The sequence below is a fragment of the Stenella coeruleoalba genome (assembly GCF_951394435.1).
Source record: "Stenella coeruleoalba genome assembly, chromosome: 8".
Classification (NCBI taxonomy): Eukaryota; Metazoa; Chordata; class Mammalia; order Artiodactyla; family Delphinidae; genus Stenella; species Stenella coeruleoalba.
This window is the reverse complement of record NC_137154.1, coordinates 42,049,156-42,067,870: the sequence shown is the minus strand read 5'-3', so window position 1 is coordinate 42,067,870 and position 18,715 is coordinate 42,049,156. Positions and strand designations below refer to the sequence as shown.

General features: G+C 37.4%; 1 protein-coding gene across 5 annotated transcripts in view; it reads right to left on the bottom strand.

The window, feature by feature from the left end:
• BTBD10 (BTB domain containing 10) overlaps window positions 1–17,943 on the bottom strand; it is a 72,230-nt gene extending 54,287 nt beyond the window's left edge. The window contains exons 1-2 of one of the 5 annotated variants that reach the window (XM_079929449.1): window positions 17,794–17,943; window positions 17,223–17,270 (exon numbers count right to left, since the gene is read on the bottom strand). The gene's annotated coding sequence lies outside the window, so the exon portion shown is untranslated. The remainder of the gene's footprint in view (window positions 1–17,222; window positions 17,271–17,793) is intronic. The other 4 variants (XM_079929448.1, XM_079929445.1, XM_079929447.1 and 1 more) reach the window with 4 other exon arrangements.
• Between the last annotated feature and the right edge of the window lie 772 nt (window positions 17,944–18,715).

Below are 18,715 nucleotides of genomic sequence, written 5' to 3'. Positions count from 1 at the left end.
TAGTTTCTGTGGGTTAGGAATCCGGCATAGTTTAGCTGGGTCCTCTACAAGGCTACGTCAAGGTGTCAACCATAATTACATCCTCATTTGGAGGCTCAATTGGGGAAGGATCCACTTCCAAGGTTACTGAGATTGTAACAATTCATTTCCTTATGGCAGTAGGATTCAAAGCCAATGATGTAGATAGTCAGTCTGCTAGCCAAATGGAGTCTTATGTAAGATAACTAGGAAAGTAACATTCCATTACCTTTAGCATATTCTTTTGGTTAGAAGGAGATCACAAATTCTGCTCACACTCAAGGCGAGGGGATTATACAAAGGCACGAACACCAGGAGGCAGGGATCATGGGAACTACTTTAGGGTCTATCTTATTGTCCAACACATTCTGCCTAGGTACGTCACTGAAAGTTTAAGATTCTGCTCAGCCCTTGTTCTAATTATACATACCACTATACTAACACACACACACACACACACACAACACGTACATCTCTTTTATCTCCTTGACTTCACAGCACTACTTGTCACAGCAAAAACCTAGAACCAATCTAAATGTTCGCCAGAAATGAATTGGTTAAAAATTTCCACAGTATCATGCAACCAGTAAAAATGAGATACATACTGATAAGAAAAACATTCCAAGATATAACGTTATGCTAAAAAGCATAGTACAGATATGTATTATATACTCCAATATATTTTAAAAAATATGTATGCAAACACTCATCAATGTTTTTATATGTTTTTTAAAATGTCTAGAAATAACACATAAAACTTCTAACTAGTTGCCTCTGAGGAAAGGCTGAAATGAGAGAAAGACTTACTTTTCATTGTATCTCTTATACTATTTGAATATACCATACATTGTTTTCATAATTGGGAAGAGGGGGCTACCGTTAAGTATTTGGAAATGGCTTTGTTATCAAAATTTTCTTCCTTGTTTAATTTTACTGCTTACCTATAGTTTTGTTTTTTGTTTCTGATTGCTTAAATACGGTCAATACATATAGTAGGGGAGGAAAAATATCTTTTTCCCCTACCCTTCTAAATTTTCAACTGGGATCCTTGTAACAAGACATATTAACAAGAGAAAAGCATACAAGTTTATTTAATGTAAACTTTACTCAACACTGGAGCCTTCATAAGCAAATGAAGGCCCGAAGAAACAAACCTGAGTGTTCTTATGCCAAGTTTGATGAAGACTGGAATATCATGGAAAGAGTATAGTAAATTGACAAAAACTTACTAGCATTATCTCTCGTTCAGATTTCTATGTTCCTTCACCTTTGCAGCTAAAGATGCTCCTTTCCTCTAGGCATAGGGACACCTCTCATGAGGGTTTTATGACCTGCTTTAGAGGCAGGTCAGAAGTTCCTCCAGCACATGCTGTTGCTCTAATTCCTTCTGCTTAAAATATTCAATATGTGAAGGTGCCATACTTTGGGGTAGCATGTTCTGAACTCCATCATTATGCACTGGTAGAATATGTTTCTGCCACATGTCTTCCCTTAAACTGTAAGACTCCTTGAGGGCAAGAACAAAGGATAACTCATATGTGTGTTCCCACAGCTTAGTATACACGCTATATGTAAACTTTTACAAAATGTTCTCATTAATAAAATTAAGATGAAAGAAACCAAAGGCATTTCATTTAACAGAATACACTAGAGAAGAGGAAATGCAAATTATGAAGATTTATAGGGAGTCTTTAACTTAGTTGCTTGTCTTTAAAAAGAATAATATTGTATAATCATACCCACCAATCATGTGAATCTCATCCTCAAACGAGCAAGAAGTATCTAATGCTAATACTTGCTCTTAGGAACTATACACTAAGAAAATGGTGTTAAAAGAGGGAACATAACAAATACCCCTGGAAACATTTTTAAAGATATTATCAAATGACTCCTAATATTCCCCAAAAGATTCCTCAAAGCTGCCTAAATCTCATAGAAGCACTTTCAGATGTCAAGACTTATATTTTTCTTATTTGCTGCAGTTAAAATAAAGCAAGTAAATAATGCTGAGAACTTTATTCAGGATATTTTTGTATCCTGATTATATCAGTTAGATTATATCTGACTAAATTTTATGTAACTAGTTCCAGGATATCAAATTCCATTGACTTATGCTTTCATTCAAAATCTATTCATTGAGTACTTAGTACCTTTTCAGGCATTTTGCTAACTGCTAGGGATACACTAACAAACAGATTTAATAAAACTGCATGAATTTTCCACTAAAAGTAGGGTACTTTGTCTATTTAAAGGAATTCCTTATCAAATCCACCAAAATGTAAGACTTCCACAGTCAGCTCATATTCAGCCCTTGATCTTCCAGAGGTGACCTGGAGATAAAATCTCTGAGTTCATTGATTTTATTACTGTTATAGAATTTCTACTGAAATTTTGCTGATTTCTTGTTTAAGACATTAACACTTCAAGAACCATTTCATTTATTCCCCCACCCACCTTAAACAGCTCAATCAATGTTTGAAAATCTTTCCCTATCTTAGGCATTTTCTAAATACCTACATTACATAATTAGCATTATAATGAACTAGATGCTGTTTATAGTGCTCAATTCTTAAAACTCACTAAAAAGCATATATGATTTTTTTAATTTTCTAAAAAAACTTAATGTTTTATTTTCTATGCATATGTCCCTATTTTTCCTTTTCTTCTATGACTAACTAGTATTGCCTTCAAAACCGGAAACATCTTAGTTGAAGCAAATCACCTTGACGTAAAATTTAATATAGGCAAATCTCCAATAAGCTGATGAAGTGCCTAAATCAAAGGAGATTACATTCAACTCCTAAGAACCAGCACCCTTTAAACAAAGTCAGACTCAAACAATGTTTTATTTTTTCCTCCATGACCCTTTAAACAAAGTCAGACTCAAACAATGTTTTCTTTTTCCCTCTGAGAGGCTTTTTTAATAAGTTACATTTTTCATATAACTTTTAATATGCTGTTGCATTTTGACCCATTCATTAACCCATTACCTTCCATTCCTTTCAGATTTTTGCTTGTTTACCTGCCCTCAATTCAATAGGCTAGAAAAGGCCCTAAGTATGATTCAAGTTCTAGACTGAAGTATTACCCAACAGAACTTTGTCTGATAATGGAAATGTTCTACGTCTGCACTGTCCAAAAAGTAGCCACTGGCTACATGTAGCTATAAAACACCTGAAATGTACAATTGATGAAATGAATTTTCTATTTTAATTCACTTAAATTTGAATAGCCATATGTGGCTGTTACTACCATATATGATAGAATAATAAGCAATGACCAATACATATCAGAATGGGTTCCGAACAATAAGCTCAAACCATCCTCCTTTGGAAAGGTTACCAGACTGGTGGTAGGTATGAGATATGCCTCAGCACTAAATGAACTATACCAAAATACGCAGTGAGATTTTTCAAGCAGGATAGAGGTACAGGAGCTAGATGCTAGTATCTAATTCAGGAAGCCTTGGATAATAAGGTGGATTTTCATATACATTTTCTACGCTAATCCATATATCAAGCCTACAAGACACAAGAGGTATCCTCTATTATATAAAGGTGATTTCTTTTTAAAAACTGAGAAACTGGCTTAAAGGGATTATGTTATTTGCCTATGTCACATAGCTAATAAACAAACTAGGACTCAAATACATATCTGTACAGTCAAATTCAGTGCTTCTTCCACCATACTATACTGTCTCTCAAGTTTAATACACAACCCATCAAAACGCTATGCCCAGAAAATAAAAAGTGCTACTGGTCACATTTCAAATCACTAAGAGACAGATAGCTAGATGACAGATTCAAGGTTAGATAGAGAGGTTCTAAAATATTGATCAACTATTTCGGCAGAAGATCCTTTCCTTCCTCACATATTATCTCTCCCAAATTCCACATTATTAAAAAAAAATAAAAGTAGAACACAAAACCATAAAGAATTAAGAAAAAAATATAAATGAACATTTATCTGACTCTCAGAATAAAGAAGGAATTTCTAAGCCTCAAATCAGAGGAAAAAAAATATGAGAAACAGGAACGTGCAGTCAGACACTTTATGCTCACATTTGCAACAAAGACTAGTGAAAACTTCATCAGGGATCAGAATTGGGACTGCAGACCACTTTCAAAAAGCATTAGGTTAGACTACATAAAAATTCAAACTATAAAAGATAAATGAAAAGCTATAAAAATGTATATAACAAATAGATAAGATTTTAATCTTAAATATAAGGAGTATTTATAAATCCATATTAAAAAAATCTGAACACTGTGATGGAAAAACACACAGAGTTCATTAAGTTAGCAATTTACAAAAAGAATACTGGCTGCCAAAAAGGGGAAAAGAGGAAATATTCAACCTCACTAGTAATATAAGAAACCCAAGTTAAATGTGAGATGTTTAACTGATCAAATTGTCAAAGATTTCTTGGTTTGTTTTCATGATAACCAGTGATGGCTAAAGAAGAGGGGAAAAGGCTACTCAGGCTTGTGGGAATATAAACTGTAAAACCTGAAGGGTGTCACACATTTTAACACAAGAATCCCACTTTTAAATTTTTATCCTGAGAAATATGTTTATCAAAGAATTTATAGTGGAAGGGGAAGGAGAGGGAAAGGGGGAAGGGGAGGAGGAAGGGAATGTTCATTTTTAAATCTAGGTATGTATTTGTTATATTATTTTAATTTCTCAAAATAAAAAATTTAAGTCATTACATACAGAATGATCCCAATTGTGTGTGTGTATGCACGTGTATGTGTATACATGTGTTTATGACTGGAAGCAATTATCATTGGGTCACGGGATTAAGATGCCATTTTCTTCTTTGCTTTTTGGTGACTGTCCCAAATTGCATGCAATACATTGCATGTTCATATTCAGAAAGAAATTACTCCAAATAATCTACTTTTATAAGTAATTTTTCAAAGTACTCATAAAACAATTTCAAAACCAACAAGTATTCAAGGCTACTGTTAAAAAGTATCATTCACTAGGGAAGCAAAGATGATCAAAGATGTCATATCACTCTTATTCTAAAATATGACACTTTTTCCCTTTCTTAATGTTTTCAATTCAACTAACTTGAGTAGCTGCACATACATATATAAACAATGCACATACATGTATATAAATAGTACTATGTATATATTACACATACACAAAAAATGAAAACGAAAAAGAGATTGAGTTAAAAAAATAAGTAAAAATGGAAGTTTTGCTGTTTTCTTCAATATGGTACAATAAATAAGTTTTATCAAACTCAGGTAATGAGGCCTAATCTGCAGTTTAGTTATCTCTTCCAAACACTAGAGTATTAATGATTTTAAAATACTTCCAGTATTACAGTTTTATAACTTCACTAGTCTCTTAATAACTAAATATTCTCTCTTTGAAAAGAGAAACTCACGCAATTTGGAATATTCAACAAGAAGAAAATAATAGTGTCCCACAGTTACCCATCTTACAGGAACTTCTTTAGGAAAATTCTAAATTAACAAATTAGGAGACAAAAGGACAGAGCAGACTGCATTGCTTGCTCTCAAGATGTGAGAAAAATAAAATTCAATCCTGCATTGTATAAAGCAAACTGCCCTGAATGAAATAATTACCTTTAAAATAATTCAGCACTATTTGCATGACCATCTAAGAATGAGAAAAGTATAAAAACATTTTGTTGCACAATTATGCCCTGAGATACTTCCTCAGGTATCTGAGCTTTTAAATTTATTTTTAACATAGTCCACAAATAGAAAACTCAGGATAATTTTCTATTCATCTGCTACCAGCAATGACAGTCAAAGATCTTAAAGAAAAATAATCCAAATTAATAAAAATAAAAAAATTTTTAGAGATGTTAACAGTATCCCAATAGACGGTTTTTAAAATGTCATGCCATTTCTCTCTACAATATATTCTCTTTTCTCTACTGTTGCACCTGGCATTCAAATTACAGAGAATAGAGGAGATGGCCAAGATGGTATAGTAGGAAGACCCTGAACTCATCTCTGTCCACGGACACACCAAAATTACAACTACTTACAGAGCGACTATCTATAAGAACAACCTGAAGATTAGCAGAAAAGATTTTCCAAAACTAAAGACATAAAGGAACGACATGAGAGGGGTAGGAGGGGCGGAGACACAGTATTGTCAGGACCCACATCACTCAGTCAGCAACCCACAAATGGGAGGAATATCACAACTGGTCCTCCCCAAGGAGCAATGGGTCCAAGCCCCACAGCAGGTTCCCCAGTCCAAGGGGTTGTGCACCAGGAAACAAGCCCCCAGAATGTCTAGCTTTGAAAACAGGAGAGCTTATATTTGGGAGCATGGGAGGTGGGGAAGGGGTGTTAGGAAACAGACTCTGCTCTTAAAGGGAGCACACATAATCTCAACATGCTCCAAGTCCCAGACCAGAGGCAATAGTTTGAAAGGAGCTTGGGCGAGACCCACCTGCTGATCTTGGAGAGCCTCCCAGAGAGGTAGGAGGCAAATGGGACACCCCTTGGGGGAGGAAATGATGGCAACAGCCATTTTGTGGAGCTTGTTCTACCATGATAACACCAGTACAGACAAGCTCCATTTTGGAATCCTCCCTCTAGCCAATTAGTGCCAGGGACCCAACACAACCCTCCAATGAGCCAGCACCAGCCCTGTGCCCACCAGGCCCTGTAGAGAGCCACACAAGAAGCCAACCCTGCCCTCCAGGAGGCTTGCAGCCACCACATAAGGCACAGCTAACTGGACAGCAGACAGCCCTGCCTACCAGCACAATCACAGTACTCAGCCCCAGCACAACATAAAGGTTCATGCAGCCTACATAAGAGGCACCTCTAGAGCACAGAGCTCTGGTGACCAGAGTGGAGTGTGCTGCTGGGCCCCATAGGACATCTCCTACATGAGGCCACTTCAAGATCAGGAAACATAAGCAGCCTACCTAATACACCAAAAGAAATACAGCGATTTGGCCAAATGAGGAGATAGAGGAATATATTCCAAATGAGTGAACAAGACGTATAGCCTCAGAAAAAGAACTAAATGAAGTGAAGACAAACAATCTACCTGATAAAGAGTTCAAGGTAGGTAGTGATCATAAAGATACTCAACAAACTCAGGAGAAGAATGAATGAACATGGTGAGAAGCTGGAAATAGCTGGAAAATACAAAGAAGAACCAAACAGATAGCTGGAAAATACAAAGAAGGACCAAACAGATACAATAAAGTGAAATAAAAAATACACTACAAGAAACCAACAGTACATTAGATCATACAGCAAAACAGATCAGCAATCTGGAAGACAGTACTGGAAATCACCCATGCTGAAGAGAAAAAAACAAAAGAGAATTTTTAAAAATAAGCTTAGTTTAAGAGACCTCTGGGACAACATAAAGCATACTAACATTATAGGGGTCCCAGAAGGAGAAGAGGGAGAGACAGAGGGCAGAGAACTTACTTGAATACATAACAGCTGAAAATATCCCTAACCTAGGAAAGGAAAAGACACTCAGGTTCAGGAAGCACAGAAAGTCCCAAACAAGATGAACCCAAAGATGTCCACACCAAAACAAATTATAATTAAAATGGCAAAAGTTAAAGATAGAGAATCTTAAAGGCAGTGAAAGAAAAGCCAACTAGTTACATACAAGGAACTCCGAAAAGACTATCAGCTTTTCAGAAGAAGCTGCAGGCCAGAGTGACTGGCCTGATATATTCAAAGTGATGAAAGAAAAAAACCTAGAACCAAGAATACTCTATCCAGCAAGGTTATCACTCAGATTTGAAGCAGAAACAGACTTTTACAGACCAGCAAAACCTAAATGAGGTCAGCATCACTAAACCAGCTTTACAAGAAATGTTGAAAGAACTTCTCTAAACAGAAAGGCCACCACTAGAAATATGAAAATTATGAAAGAAAAAATATCACTTGTAGAGGCAAACATACAGTAAAGGTAATAGATCAACCATTATAAAGCTAATAGGAAGGCTAAAGACAAAAGTAATAATATATATCCATAATAAGACACAACAACAAAAAGATTTTAAATATGATGTGAAAAATATTAAATGTGCAGGGGGTAAAAATTCAGGGTGGTTAGAATCTGTTCAAAATTAAGAGATCTATCAACTTAAAACAATCACATACGTGTGTGTGTGCACACACACACGTGCATATAGCTATTTGTTAACCTCATCATAACCACAAACCAAAAACCTATAATAGATACATACACACAAAAAAAAATAAAATTCAAACATAACACTAAAGACAGTCATCAAATCACAAGGGAAAGGGCTTCCCTGGTGGCGCAGTGGTTAAGAGTCCGCCTGCCGAGGTAGGGGACACAGGTGCAATCCTGGTCTGGGAGGATCCCACATGCCGCGGAGCGGCTGGGCCCGTGAGCCATGGCCACTGAGCCTGCGTGTCCAGAGCCTGTGCTCCGCAACGGGAGAGGCCACAACAGTGAGAGGCCCGCGTAACGCAAAAAAAAAAAAAAAAAATCACAAGGGAAGAAAGCAAAAGAAGAGAAGAACTACAAAGAACTACAAAAGCAACCAGCAAAGAATTAAAATGGAAAAAGTATATACCTATCAGTAATTAACGTAAATGGACTAAACGCTCCATTCAAAAGACAGTGGCTGAACAGATTAAAAAAAAAGAAAAAACCATATATATGCTTCCTACAAGAGACTCACTTCAGATTTAAAGTTATATGCAGACTGATATTGAGGGGATGGAAAAAGGTATTCCATGCAAGTGGCAAGGAAAAGAAAGCTGGAGTATCAATACTTGTATCAGACAAAATAGACTTTAAAACAAAGACTGTAACAAGAGTAGAAGAAGGACATTATATAATGATAAACAGGTCAAGCCAACAAGAGGATATAACAATTGTAAATATATATGCACCCAACATAGGAGCACCTAAATACATAAAAGAAATATTAATAAACAAAAAGAGAGAAACTGACACTAATACAATAACAGTAGCAAACTTTCACACCTCACTTACATCAATGGACAGATCATCCAGACAGAAAATCAATAAGGAAACATTGGCCTTAAATAACACATTAGACCAGATGGATTTAATAGATATGTATAGAACATTTCATCCAAAACCAGCAGAATACACATTCTTTTTGGCACAAATGGACATATCAGAAGCTAGGCCACAGAACAAGCCTCAATAAATTTAAGAATACTGAAATTATATTAAGTATCTTTTCTGGAAACAGTATGAGACTAGAAACAAACTACAAGAAAAAGACTACAAAAGACACAAACATGGGAAGGCTAAAAAATCATGCTACTAAACAACCAATGGTTTACTGAGGAAATCAGAGAGGAAATCAAAAAATACCTGGAAACAAATGAAAATGGAAATACAACAATCCACATCTCTGGGACACATCGAAAGCAGTTCTATGAAAGAAGCTTGTAGTGATACAAGCCTACCTCAGGAAACAAGAAAGCTCTCAAATAAACAACCTAAACTTACACCTAAAGGAACTAGAAAAAGCAGAACAAACAAACCCGAAATTAGGAGAAAGAAAGAAATCATAAATATCAGAGCAGAAGTAAATGAAATAGAGACTAAAAAAATTAAAAATTTTAAAAAAGTAAACACCAATGAAATTACGAGTTCTTTGAAAAGATAAACAAAACTGATAAACTTTTAACCAGACTCATCAAGAAAGAGAGGGCCCAAATAAATAAAACCAGAAATGAAAGAAATAAAATCAGAAATGACACCACAGAAACACTAAGGATCGTAAGAGATTACTAAGAACAAATATATGCCAATAAAATGGACAATCTAGAAGAAATGGATAAATTCCTAGAAACATAAAAATCTCCCAAAAATGAATCAGGAAGAAATAAAAAAATATGAACAGACCAATTACCAGTAATGAAATTGCATCAATTAAAAAAAACAAAAACTCCCAACAAACAAAAGTCCAGGCAGACAGCTTTACAGGTGGATTCTACAAAACATTTAAAGAAGAGTTAACACTCATCCTTCCTAAACTATTACAAAAAAATTGAAGAGGGAGGAATGCTTCTTAACTCATTATACAAGGCCATTATCACCCTGAATCCAAAACCATGCAAAGATACCACAAAGTAAATTACATGCCAGTATCTCTGATGAACACAGATGCAAAAATTCTCAACGAAACATGAGCAAACTGAATTCAACAATACATAAAAAAGGATCATATACCATGATCAAGTGGGATTTATCCCAGGGATACAAGGATTTTTCAATAAACGCAAATCAAAGTGATACACCACAGTAACAAGCTGAAGAATAAAAATCATATTATCATCTCAACAGATGCAGAAAAAGCCTGTGACAAATTTCAAATCCATTTATGATAACAACTCTCAACAAAGTGGGTATAGAAGGAACATACCTCAACATATTAAAGGCCATATATTACAAAACCACAGCCAACACCATACTCAACAGTGAAAAGCTGAAAGCACTTCATCTAAAATCAGGAACAAGACAAGGATGCCCACTCTCGCACTTTTATTCAACATAGTGTTGGCAATCCTAGCCATAGCAACCAGACAAGAAAAAGAATTAAAAGGAATCCAAATTAGAAAGGAAGAAATAAAACTGTCCCAGTTTACAGGTGACATGTTTTAAGTATAGAAAATCCTAAACACATTACTAAAAACCGCTAAACTAATAAATTCAGTAAAGTTGCAAGATACAAAGTCAGTATACAGAAATCTGTGCATTTCTATACACTAACAATAAACTATCAGAAAAAGATATTAAGAAAACAATCTCATTAACAACTGCATCAAATAGAATAAAATAACTAAGAATACATCTAAGGAGATAAGAGGCCTGGACCCAGAAAACTGTAAGACATTGAAGAAAACTGAAGACAACGCAAACGAACGGAAAGATTTACCATGCTCATAGAAAAATTAATATTGTTAAAATGACCATATATCCCAAGGCAGTCTAAATCAAAATACCAATGGTATTTTTCACAGAACTAGAACTAGTAATTCTAAAATTTGTATGGAAACAAAAGATCCCAAATAGCCAACAATCTTGAGAAAGAAGAACAAAGCTGGAATATCATGCACCCTGATTTCAAACTACACTACAAATCAAAGCAGACACACAGATCAACAAACAGAATACAGGACCCAGAAATGGACTCACACTTATATGGTCAATTAATCTACAACAAATGAGGCAAGAATATACAATGAGTAAAAGACAGCCTCTTCAATAAATGGTGTTGGGAGAACAGGACAGCTACATACAGACAATCAAAATGTACTAATTTTTCATAGCATATACCGAAACAAACTCAAAATGGAATAAAGACTTAAATGTAAGACCTGAAACTATAAAACTCCTATAAGAAAACATAGGCAGTAAGCTCTCTGACATAAGTCTTAGCAATATTTTCTTGCATCTGTCTCCTCAGGCAAGAGAAACTAAAGAAAAATAAACAAATATGATTACATCAAACTAAAAAGCTTTTGTACAGCAAAGGAAACTATCAACAAACTGAAAAGGCTGCCTACTGAATGGGAGAAGATATTTGCAAACAACATATCCAACAATGGGTTAATATTCAAAATATACAAAGAATTCATACAACTCAACATCAAAAAAACAAACTACCCAATTAAAAAATAGGCAGAGGACCTAGACATCTTCCCAAAGAAGACATACAGCTGGCCAACAGACACATGAAAAGATCACTAATCATATTAAAACCACAATGAGATACCACCTCACACCTGTCAGAATGGCTATCATCAACAAAACAATAAATAACAAGTATCGGCAAGGATGGAGAAAAGGGAACCCTCGTGCATTGTTGGTGGAAATGTAAACTGGTACAGCCAGAAGGAAAAACAGTATAGAGGTTTCTCAAAAAATTAAAAACAGAACTGCCATATGATCCAGCAATTTAACTTCTGGGTATTTACCTGAAGAAGACAAAAACACCAATTTGAAAAAATATGTGCACCCTATGTTCAATGAAGCATTATTTACAAGAGCCAAGGTATGGAAGCAACCTAAGTTCCCATTAATAGACGAATGGATAAAGAAGATGTGGTATATAAATACAGCGGAATATTTTTCAGCCATTAAAAAAAAGAAGCCTTGCCATTTGCAACAACATGGATGGATCTAGAGGGTATTATACTATAATGAAATAAGTCAAATACCATATGAGCTCACTTATATGTGGAATCTAAAAAACAAAACAAAATGAAAACAGACTCACAGATACAGAGAACAAACAGGTGGTATCCAGAGGGGAGACAGGTGGGGGGTTGAAATAGGTGAAGGGGATTAAGAGGTACAATCCTCCAGTTACGAAACAAGCCACAGAGACGTAATATACAGCATAAGGATATGGTCAGTACTATTATACAGTAAGTTTTATCAGGACAGATAGTTAATGGACTTATTGTCATTTCACAATATATGCAAATGTCAAATCACTATGTAGTATACCTGAAATTAACATAATATTGTACATCAACTATATTTCAATTTTTAAAAGATTACTTAGAATACCAGATGTGTCAATGGATAGTCAATGCCAACATGAAAAGAAAGAGGTTCCTCCTGTTCATTGTGGACTAGAATAAAGAAAAAGAAAAAAAAACTTTTGTAATTTCCAGTGGAAGAGTCATATTGTCAAGGCTGCAAATAGCCATTTGAATTTGTTCCCTACAAATGAGACAGCTAGATGTAAATGTAAATTCCCCTGATGTGTCTTAAGATCACCAGACAGCATGCTATTTTCTGAGCATAAACACAGTACAAAGTGCTAACAAGTTATATTCACTTTACTGTTTACATAGCCCTTGTGTATATTTTATTTAATTTCATTCTTAAACTCCTGACAATTGTGTTCTACCTCCATTTTTCATGTGAGCCAACAACAGCTCAGAGTAGTTAAGTAACTTATGTCATAAAGCTAACAGTCGGCTTTAAACACAGATCTAAGTGATCCCAAATAAGGTATTCCAAGTATGATTACAATGAAAAGAAAAGTATGATTACAATGTTAAATGACCTTAGAAAAGTGTTATTCATAGTTTCTAATCAAGTACTTCAATTAGTACTTCACTATGACAGACTCACCCTCAACCAAATAACAAATGTTAATTTCAGTTCACGACCAAAAGTACTAACAGACCATTCATTTCAACTACAAAGATAAAAATAAGTACCATGTAATGAGATATCTTACATTTTTAAACAGAAAAATATAATTAAACTATTAATTAGGATTTAAAAAGATGCTTTTATTGGCATAGATACCTTTTAGCATCTTACAAATCTTCAGAAATCTTCTGACATAAGGTCACATATTCCACATAAAATCTTTCCTCTTTAATGTCAAGTTTCTACTATTTCAAGTATTTTAGCTCATTGTATTCTCACTGCTTACATCGAACATTTACCAACCTCTTAATCCTCTCCCAAAGAGGATCTCTTTGAATTCTGATTGCTTACCTTCCACCTCTGAGCTCTAGATTGCTACCTGCTTAACAAGGCAGTTCTCAGTTTCAAGATGCCAAAGCAAACCAGAGCAAGCCATAGTAGGGAAATGCAACATTAGCTTAAACCCTAATAAACATTCTATCCAAGAGGAGACAAGATTTCAAAATAGTTCTTCTTCCATTAATGAGCATCCTTCTCCCTTACTGTGGGTTTATAACCAACAAAGAAACAAAGGAGTCAGACAAAGGTAAAATTATAGCTGAAATCAGTGGCCAAAACAGCTACCTATTAACTTCAATTGTAAATTAAACTTAGAACTGTATACGTTTATTTTCTTCTCCCTCATAGGGTCCAGGCTGCTCAGATAAATCCACCCTACAGGGGAGTAGAGAATGTTATGTCCTAAGAATTGAGAGCTCTAAAAACAGAACCAGATGTCACTGAGCAACAGCATACTCAATTCCTTCTCCAGTCCTCACCTAATCCTTCCTTGAGAGGGCATCTCACCCAAGGAGTTGAAAGAAGGGGGAAAGCTACTTCCAAGAGAACTTCCTTACTTTACAAGTCATGTAGAAACATGGGGAGAGGAAAATGATGGTTCTTCCTTCAACAAACATAATCTCCAAAAATACATAACAGATTCTTCAAGATGTTTTTTAAACTCTCAAAGAGGAACATCTCACAGAATACACATCTTCTCCTATTTCACTTCCCACACCAGAGAGAGGCAAGGATTGGGTGAAGAGGTATTAGACTAACTTGACCTAAGAAGACTGGGCTAAAAGAAAGAAAACTAAGTCTGCAAACTCCCAAAGTAGTCCTGATTAAAAACCAATACTCTATTTCGTTACTCTAGGAGGTGGGTGAACAGATGAATGGATAAAGATGTGGCGCATATATACAATGGAATGTCACTCATCCATAAAAAGGAACAAAACTGAGTTATTTGTAGTGAGGTGGACACACCTAGAGTCTGCCATACAGAGTGAAGTCAGAAAGAGAAAAACAAATACCGTATGCTAACGCATATATATGGAATCTAGAAAAAAAAAAAGGTACTGATCAACCTAGTTGCAGGGTAGGAATAAAGAGGTAGACATAGAGGATCATAGAGGATGGACTTGAGGACATGGGGTGGGAGGGGGAAGCTGAGGCGAAGTGAGAGTAGCAACGACATATATACACTACCGAATGTAAAATAGCTGGCTGGTGGGAAGCAGCAGCATAGCACAGGGAGATCGGCTCGGTGCTTTGCCATGACCTAGGGGTGGGATAGGGAGGATGGGAGGAAGGCTCAAGAGGGAGTGGATATGGGGACATGTGTATGCATGTGGCTGATTCGCTTTGCTGTACAACAGAAACTAACACAGTATTGTGAAGCAATTATACTCCAATGAAGATCTATTAAAAAAAACAATATTCTATGTAGTCTTTGCATAAGTTATGATAAATTTAGTTGTAAAAAGCAGAGCTCTTTGTAAAACTGCACGGTAGACTAAGTGGTACTTGACCATTTCTATCCTGCTTTTTCAAACTCTCTCCTTCACCTAGCCTCCTTTCTCACCCTTACTCCCATGGAAGACTTCACCTTGCCCTCTATAAGCCTAAGATTCACTTCTTTCCTAGGACTGACCTCTAAACTCCCATTCCCCGCAGCCCAACTAAGAATGAATCAGATTATGTGATTAAAGTACTTCCCACTAATGGATAAATGTGGTTTAATCCACGGGGCTCAATTCCACAAATATCATTAAGCTCTCCTATGTATAAGGCACTGTGTTTAATCAATCAAAGTACCTATTCTTCTTAACAAGAAAAACTAGCTAACTCAAATCAATCTTGTAATGCACAATGTAAAAGAGAAGCACATGAGTGCTTGCTTCACCTCACACTTTCCCCTTCCCATTTCTTCCCCTCACGATGCCCCTCCCCCCTGCACCATCAGCCACGGAATAAAATCCAAGGAATCAATATTGCTTCCAATAAAAGTCAATTACTGGGAAGACAAAGTGTGATGGTACAGCAAACAGTAAACATTCAAAACCATAGATGAGTCAGTAGAGGGTCTTCTAGATTTATTTTACATATTAATCGCAAATACAATAAAGGGCTTCTCAATAAATCAATTCCCTTACAAGATACCTTTGCTTTGCTCAGAACCCTCAGTTATTAAACCATATATACTGAGAGGGTTTTTCTTCAGTTATTTCCAGTTAAAATATTACTAAGTATCAGTTCAATCTGCCCTACCATAGTTAAAGGCTATTAAACTTGCCTATTAAACTCACCTGTTTTCAATTAAGAGTTGACATTTTCCCCCAATTACTCCTAGGTCTGAAATTCCAAACTAATTGGCATACTTACTTTAAATCTTTTTTTTTCCAGTTGTAAAATTTATTAATTCTTACTCATAACACAGGTCCAAACCTGGAGAGCAGGATACAACTACTGACAGGTTTGGGTTTGCTTGGGCCACATGAAGTTATTTTTAACTGTTTCGAGTAGCTGTCAATATTTTTAAAAGTCAGGAGACGCGCAAGCAAAAATTTAGATTTCCTGTGTTCTCTTGAGAAGGCTGAACACTGGGCCCATATTCATTATGGCACTGATCAGGTGAACGTGAGAACTGGATATCCCTCTTAGATGAGGCATAAACTCTTTAGTGTATTTCACTCATTTTTATTTTCATATGTGTAGTATCTGGAGGCATGTGAGTTTGCTATTCATAACCTATTCCTCTGAAAGGTGCATAATATTTTCCAGATCACTTCAACACTTCACTAAGCCACCTAATGTAAAAAGCCATAAAGCAGGACATACTGGTTTGTAACTCCATGGTTAATAATAAAAAATTTTCACAAGGCTTAGAAGAAAGGTTGAGAAAGAAAAAAATTTAGATTGGTGGAAGGGTGACATACAGAATGTAAAAAGCCCATCTGAAAGTTTTTTTGGGAGAAAAAAAAAGGTGAAATCCCAAAAACATTGTCAAGACACTGAAAGCTTTCCTGACTCCATGGTTCCTTGCCATACTCCATGCTTCAGAACCTTCCTTCCCACTTTTTTATGTGTAATAGCAGTTAGGTCATAAACTCCGAGAAATGTTAGGAAATTTATGAAACACATTTACACCTTCAAAAATAATTCTCCTCACACACTTTTTTAACAGTCTTTATCCACCATCAAATCCTCCCCCAAGTATTTTCTACTGCTCTCCGCTTTGTATTCTAATGACAACTAGAGTCCTCATTTTCAAGGCTTGGGCTTCAGTCCTGGACGGGCTCTCCAGTACAGAAACTTTTTTGGCTGGTATAGTTGCACTCCTTATTATATCTCTTATACCAACTTCTACAATCTATTTCATTCAAAATTTATCTGTAACTCCCTCTCTAAAGTCTTGATCAAATTGTAGGGGGGGTGTACCCAGTTGTCCAAAGAAAATCAATATACTGTGATTTTTCTCTGATATTGTTAATTTAAATAAAAAGCATGAAGACTCTTAAAGATTAAAAAACATTTAAGTAAATTTTATATGCTAAGTGCATAAAGCGACAAGCGAGTGATGCTCTATCTTTAGCATGTCAGGACTAGTGACTTATCATGAACTCAAAATACTGAGGAGAAAGATTAGTACGAAATCTGTGAAGCCCAGTGATGGTCACATTGCGCCCACACTAACAAATCACTAAGTGATGTCTCACCTCCCTGCACCCCATTCCCGAGGATAAAGGGTGTTAGGAGACTTGAATCTGAAAAAGAAAAAAATAAGCAGCTTTTCTGTGCAAGTTTGGGGAAAACAAAGCGTTACCGCACGTGATACCATTACAGCATAAAACCACTTAACACCTTATTGGGGTCTCACTCTTCACCCAAAGCGAGACTCGGGCCACCTTAGCTCCTACTGTGATGCACCCTCCTCAGGACCTCGCGGCGTTAACCCAGGATGACAGAAAAGGGGCGGCGCACAACTGTTCCTCTGCCCTGTTAAGGAGGGTTAAGGGTACCGCCTTCATCTCCGGGGAAAGGCCTCAGGACTCCCAACCCAAAAACAGCACCCCCGAAACCCAACTCCCTTCCCTGCCTCTCCGAACTGGGCGCCAGCGGCCAGAGCCCAGAACCTCACCCACGGTCCCCTAGCAGGGTCCGGGACGTCCAGACCACCACCAGAGGAGTCCGGCTCTCAAGCCCAAACTCGCCCTCCGTCCCCACCAAAGCCCAGCCTCCAACGCCGCCCCCACCGAGTTCTCCAGCTGAGTCCAGTCACCCTCGAACCTGTAGTCCCCCTTGAGTGTCCAGGCACAGGCCGGGGCCAGCGACACCTCCGCTTCCCCCACAACTGAATCCGTCCGGAGGTGTCTGAGGCGGCGGACGTTGCGGCAGCTGCGACTAGAAGAGCCGCCCCAGCAGGTTACAGGCCGGCTCCTAAGCTGCTTCTCGCGAGATCCCGCTGTTCAAAAAGGCGAGATTAGCTGAGTTCTCGCGAGAATGGTGGCTCGCCGCTCAGGAGTTGGGCGGGGCGCGAAGAGGGCGGGCCGTTGAGGGAGTGGCTGCAAGGGGTGGGCGTTGAGCCTGGGGGCAGGCGACGCAGAGTGTAAGGCGCGGGTCCCCACAGACGTCAGGTCGGGATCAACCGCAAGCTTCGAATCTGAGTGGCTGCGAGCAGAGTTACCCCCCAAATCTTTGAATCCCACGTTTTTCCTTGATTTCCTGTCACCGTTAGAAAAAAGCGGACAGCGTCTCCAGCCCAGAGTTGGAGAATACCTCAAGGACGCTGAGTTTACTCAAGGAAAGCGTTTCCCTCAACTGAGCGAACTCCAAACTCGCCTTTGGCGGCTCAGCTGGCGGGTATTAACCCGCCTGGGTTGAGGAAAGGCGGTCCTAGTGAGGGCCACCTTCTATTGCCTAGCGTCCGCAGCTGTTTGTTTTTAAACGCTGGGTTGGCGGGAACCGGTGCGCCATCTGGAGCTCTTGCAGTTGGGCTCCTGTGGAACGTCGACAGTAACCTGGATGGGATATTATTGCTTCTTGTGGCAGAAGGTGCCGGTAATAGAGTTTCGGTCGGTCACTCAACTTTACTGAGCCTACTGTGTGTCACATGCTGGACTACACAAACAGAAAAATGAAAGACACAGTCCCCAACCTCGAAGCTCACACCCTGGGGGCGAGACCCACCCGAAAACAGATAATCCTGTTA